Source organism: Protopterus annectens, chromosome 2.part0, assembly GCF_019279795.1.
Source record: "Protopterus annectens isolate FY-2018-M chromosome 2.part0, PAN1.0, whole genome shotgun sequence".
In the NCBI taxonomy this organism is placed as follows: domain Eukaryota; kingdom Metazoa; phylum Chordata; order Ceratodontiformes; family Protopteridae; genus Protopterus; species Protopterus annectens.
The window spans coordinates 889,233,572-889,240,288 of record NC_056728.1 but is presented as its reverse complement, the minus strand read 5'-3'; the positions used below and the strand labels follow the sequence as shown (position 1 = coordinate 889,240,288).

Sequence of the window (6,717 nt, the reverse complement as noted above, 5' to 3'; positions counted from 1 at the left end):
ATATATACATGGTGCTTGCTAAGATGGAAAGAGACAGTATGTCACATATACATGGTGCTTGCTAAGATGGAAGGAGACAGTATGTCATATATACATGGTGCTTGCTAAGATGAAAGGAGACAGTATGTCATATATACACAGTGCTTGCTAAGATGGAAGGAGATAGTATGTCATATATACATGGTGCTTGCTAAGATGGAAGGAGACAGTATGTCATATATACATGGTGCTTGCTAAGATGGAAGGAGACAGTATGTCATATATACATGGTGCTTGGACATATATACATGCTGCTTGCTAAGATGGAAGGAGACAGTATGTCATATATACATGGTGCTTGCTAAGATGGAAGGAGACAGTATGTCACATATACATGGTGCTTGCTAAGATGGAAGGAGACAGTATGTCATATATACATGGTGCTTGCTAAGATGGAAGGAGACAGTATGTCACATGTACATGATGCTTGCTAAGATGGAAGGAGACAGTATGTCACATATACATGGTGCTTGCTAAGATGGAAGGAGACAGTATGTCACATGTACATGATGCTTGCTAAGATGGAAGGAGACAGTATGTCACATATACATGGTGCTTGCTAAGATGAAAGGAGGCAGTATGCCACATATACATGGTGCTTGCTAAGGTGGAAGGAGACAGTATGTTATATATACATGGTGCTTGCTAAGATGTAAGGAGAAAGTATGTCATATATACATGGTGCTTGCTAAGATGGAAGGAGACAGTATGTCATATATACATGGTACTTGCTAAGATGGAAGGAGACAGTATGTCATACATACATGGTGCTTGCTAAGATGGAAGGAGACAGTATGTCATATATACATGGTGCTTGCTAAGATGGAAGGAGACAGTATGTCATACATACATGGTGCTTGCTAAGATGGAAGGAGACAGTATGTCACATATACATGGTGCTTGCTAAGGTGGAAGGAGACAGTATGTCATACATACATGGTGCTTGCTAAGATGGAAGGAGACAGTATGTCATATATGCATGGTGCTTACTAAGATGGAAGGAGACAGTATGTCATATATACATGGTGCTTGCTAAGATGGAAGGAGACAATATGTCATACATACATGGTGCTTGCTAAGATGGAAGGAGACAGTATGTCATATATACATGGTGCTTGCTAAGATGGAAGGAGACAGTATGTCATACATACATGGTGCTTGTTAAGATGGAAGGAGACAGTATGTCATATATACATGGTGCTTGCTAAGATGGAAGGAGACAGTATGTCATATATATACATGGTGCTAAGATGGAAGGAGACAGTATGTCATACATACATGGTGCTTGCTAAGATGGAAGGAGACAGTATGTCATATATACATGGTGCTTGCTAAGATGGAAGGAGACAGTATGTCATATATACATGGTGCTTGCTAAGATGGAAAGATACAGTATGTCATATATACATGGTGCTTGCTAAGATGGAAAGATACAGTATGTCATACATACACGGTGCTTGCTAAGATAGAAGGAGACAGTATGTCATATATACACGGTGCTTGCTAAGATGGAAAGAGACAGTATGCCATACATACATGGTACTTGCTAAGATGGAAGGAGACAGTATGTTATACATACATGGTGCTTGCTAAGATGGAAGGAGACAGTATGTCATATATACATGGTGCTTGCTAAGATGGAAAGATACAGTATGTCATATATACATGGTGCTTGCTAAGATGGAAAGATACAGTATGTCATACATACACGGTGCTTGCTAAGATAGAAGGAGACAGTATGTCATATATACACGGTGCTTGCTAAGATGGAAAGAGACAGTATGCCATACATACATGGTACTTGCTAAGATGGAAGGAGACAGTATGTTATACATACATGGTGCTTGCTAAGATGGAAGGAGACAGTATGTCATATATACATGGTGCTTGCTAAGATGGAAGGAGACAGTATGTCATACATACATGGTGCTTGCTAAGATGGAAGGAGACAGTATGTCATACATACATGGTGCTTGCTAAGATGGAAGGAGATAGTATGTCATATATACATGGTGCTTGCTAAGATGGAAGGAGACAGTATGTCATATATACATGGTGCTTGCTAAGATGGAAGGAGACAGTATGTCATACATACATGGTGCTTGCTAAGATCGAAGGAGACAGTATGTCATATATACACGGTGCTTGCTAAGATGGAAGGAGACAGTATGTCATATATACATGGTGCTTGCTAAGATGGAAGGAGACAGTATGTCATACATACATGGTGCTTGCTAAGATGGAAAGAGACAGTATGCCATACATACATTGTGCTTGCTAAGATGGAAGGAGACAGTATGTCATATATACATGGTGCTTGCTAAGATGGAAGGAGACAGTATTTCATACATACATGGTGCTTGCTAAGATGGAAGGAGACAGTATGTCATACATACATGGTGCTTGCTGAGATGGAAGGAGACAGTATGTCACAGATGCATACGAATGGGCCGTATACACAGGCAGTAGAAAGAAAATAGGAAAAACAAGTGATATAAAATATGTGAGGTAACAGCAGCCCAGAAGGAGAACAAGGAAGGAAAAAGGTCAGAACCAAGATTAAATGCAGACAGGGAAATTGCTGCTAGCCTGATACAGCTTATCACTCCACAAGGACTCATCAAGACTGAGAGTTTGAATGAGAGAAAAGGGAATTGTCGTAGGAGGAGAGCTAAAGTCACTGGAGATAACAATCTTGTGGGTGTAGAAAAGGCGAGCAAAACTCAAATGATGAAAGGGAGTGGGGGCTAATTGAAGTCTTGGGCCAAAGGAAGTGGGAGTGTGCCAGAAAATGCAGAACTCTTGATATGTTCCTAAGTAAAGCAGGCAGGTATGTCCAGGTGAAAGTACCTTTAGCCAGCAGTTATCATTTCATTGTGTGGTATAGAGTGGGAAGAATAGAAAGACAAAGATGGTGGTGTGGCATCTGCTCCTTGGCATAGACAGATAAAACCCTGGCTGTGAGCCCCATGACCTGGTTCTGATTAATGCTCCAAGCACTGGAAAAGCCATCCAGCGAGGGTAGAAGGACAGGTCAAGGCAGGTTTGCCCATCCATTTCAGAGGAAAGTAGTCAGAAATGCTGTGACAGTGGCTGTGAGAGTGCATTAGGAGTACAGAACATAATGTACATACTCGTTGCATACACTTGGTTCTGCTCATTTGCAGTAAGCAGTAGTCTTCCAGTGACAAAGATCAGGAGTACATCCTCATGGAAGGTAATCATAGCAGGCCCACTTTCAAGTGAGTTGTCACTTCAGTCAACTGAGAAAAAAAAATGTGATTGTAAATGGATTGGCCTACATTTAGTTGGAAGATATCACAACTCTGTTGATGAGCATATTCTGCCCCAATTAAACAGCCCCCCCAGTCCCTGGCGGCTCCACCATCTTAACAACTCCCTCCACTATCACTAGGGAGAAAGTCCAAGGTGCACTCTCTAAGGTCAAAAACACTGCATTGATGGGCCCTGATAATATCCCAGGATGCCGGCTAAATACACTGAAACATGATCTACTGGTACCTCTAGAGTCATCGTTTAACTATAGCTTCCAGAAAAGTTTTTTGCCATGTGAATGGAGAACTGCAATGGTCATCCCTCTGCACAAGGGCAGACCCAAGGAACAACATACCCGTATGTGCAACTTGTCTCATACACAAAGCCATGGAAATAATTGTCATGGAAATGATTAATAAGGACATTGAAATCCTTCTGACACAAGATCCAAACCAGTTTGCCTTAATTAAGGGTGGATCATGCCTACTCAACCTGGTGGACTTCTTTGAGAAGGTCACCAAAGCAAAGGATGTGGCAAAACAGTGCATACTGCATACTTTGACATGGCTAAGGCGTTTGATATAATACCCCACTTGGGCATTGTAAAGAAACTCATGGATATAGGTACAAACCCTATACTATGCACTGGATCGCCACCTCTCAGATAGGACCCAGGAAGTTAGGATAGAGGAGACCACCTCCACAAAGGGGCAGGTCACTACTTATCTGCATGGTCCTCTCCTTTTTGGCACCTACTTCTCAAACGTCATGGCCAATGTATGTCAAGGGCCTATGGGTGACCAAGTCTGCAGATGACTGCAAACTAGGAGCAGTCATATAATTCCCCCAAGGTGCTAGCATCCTACAGGAATGACTTACTCAGACAAATGACTGGTGCCAAAGTCATAGCTTAAAACTCAGTGCCAAGAAACACATAATAGTACACTTTGGGAAGTTAGCCACCTTACAAAATTACCTCATTGATAACGCACCCCTAAGATTAGAACAAGTAGTCAGGGATTTTGGTACATATGTAGACAGTATTAAAGAAAGGTTGCTGAAAGAAGAAACTCTGTATTTTAAAATACAATACTTTGGAAACCTATGGGTTAAATAAGGAAGTAAATTGGAAATATGTGATTTAGTATTTTATTTAATTATTTAATTGATTGATTAATTGTTTGATTAAACTGAATTTTATGTATATATACATGTACATTTTATGTATATATACTGCTGGAAATTTGTATGAGTTTATACTCATTGAAGGCTTGGTGCCAAAGCACTAAGTTGGAATTAAATTGCTGTGACTGCTGTTTTGAGTCCTGTGTCAGTGTTTTTTTTACTGTGGTATTTATAGCTTTTGATTTTATTTGTGGTGCTTGGACATGTGTAGATAGTAACCTGGCTTTCGACCAATATGTATCTAAAGTAGCAACATTCTATGTTGTTCAATTTATAAGCAAACACGTGGTACCTAGGATCAAGAAGTCATCATTCCACTGTATTTGGCCATCACCAGGCCAGTCATTGACTGCAACAACTCCTACCTAATAAATCAGGCACATGCAACAAGTGGGACATCCACAAAGGATCCACACAATAAAAATACTCTGTGTAAATGCCATATCCTATGCAGATTGTCTCAAAGCCCTATCTCTGTACTCTGTTCTCTGCAGACTGTTGGGAAGCAATTTGTGCCTAGCATATAAGGCATCCTTGAATCTCACTCTGATGGACCTTTTGCATATCCACAAAAGGAATACCATCAGTAGTATTCAATCTAGAGAGTTAAACATTGTTTTTGACATAAATATAATTCAAAGGGACAGATATGTGTCTCACAGAATTCCACTCCTCTGGAGCAGGCTCCCATCAATGCAAAGCAGATATCTTCCCTAAGCCTGTTCAAGAGTAACCTTGACCAGAGGATGAGAAGTTAGAAATATACCCCAAGTCAAGAACATATGTCTCTGATGGCAGAGGCAGTCTGTAAATCTTAGCATAGCATACGTATACCCCTTAAAATAACCTCTAAGGCAGATAAACATCCATGATACATTTGAGCCACATGACTAGGCTTATAAATACTTAAGTTAAACTAGTGTGCACTTATGAACCTGTCACTAGACAAACCTAATGTCTGCCAGTATTGGTGCTCAACTGGGGGAGGGGGGTGGGCGGGGTGGACAAATTTATTAAGGAAGAAAAATGACTGGAAGGCAGAAGGTATAAAAAAATGGTGAGAGACTTCAATGGATTGTATTATGATAAATTGGTAGGCAGATCAAAGATAAAGGTAAATTGAGGGTATAAACAAGCTGTGGGGATAGGACAAGGATGTAGGTCTACAGGCAAGAGTCTAAGGAAGAGGCAAAAAGAAAGGAGCACATAACTACTTAAGAAGGTGAGGCCAGCAGTTAGGGTAAAAGACCAACTAAGAAGGCATAGAAGAGATAGAAGGGAGGGGGAAGTAAGAAAAGGCACAATTTAAGGAGGACAGCAAAAGGGCAACAATAGACATGAAGGCAGCAAAGGCATAAGCCTGGAGGGAACTGGCCAAAGATGTTAAGAGAATGAAAAAAGCCTTCTTTAGGTGTATGGCAGTAAAAAAAAAACAAGGGATGGGAAGATTTGGTTAGGCTAAGCAAAGAAGTGAAAGAGACCATGAAAAGCTGGGTAAAGCAGAAGGAATTATTTGTTTGCTTCAGTTTTTAAAAAGAAATGAAAGAGGAGAATAGTACACTGAGAGAGAGTGAGGTTAAAAAGAGATACTAAGATAGAAAGAGAGGAAACACACAGATCAGATTACTTGCTTTTGAAACACATTTCATAAAAAGAATGCAAGAAGAAGTGCATAATACAAGAACTCTTAGGCTTCTGAATTGATTTTCAAATTCTTTCAGTATTATTTTATTTATTACTGTCTCATTTTATTCATGTTAGTCACATTGTCCTATAAATATTCACATTTCTTCAAATCTGTAGTCACCCCTTTTATTTTAATCCTGCTGATGTTTATAATATTTTCATGTTTCTCTGGCAGTTTTGCCAACATATTGCAGAAAACTCGAGTATCTGTCTAGAATTTGTATATTATGTAATTCTGTCATTTTGACAATGCCATGCTGTGACGTAGGTCATTTGTTTGCACATATGTGTTCTACATGCTCTTTGTCAGAAGTACCAGACTTGCTATTGTGAGTGCACAGTAGTCAGAAATAAAGGTATAATGCTTACAATACAGTAAAAAGTAGCAAAACTGACTAGCACACCACATAATACATTTCTGCAGGGGGGACAATTCCCCCATTCCTGTGAACTACATGTAGTAAGTCTGAGGCTACTGTCCCTGAGTCATACTTCTCAACTGTACAGATTTTCGCAGAATGTCCAGATGTT

The 6,717-nt window shown here is 40.0% G+C and overlaps 1 protein-coding gene across 1 annotated transcript in view; it reads left to right on the top strand.

The window, feature by feature from the left end:
* SLC4A4 (solute carrier family 4 member 4) overlaps positions 1-6,717 on the top strand; it is a 1,959,050-nt gene that overhangs the window by 1,045,899 nt on the left and 906,434 nt on the right. The gene's annotated exons all lie outside the window — the stretch shown is intronic.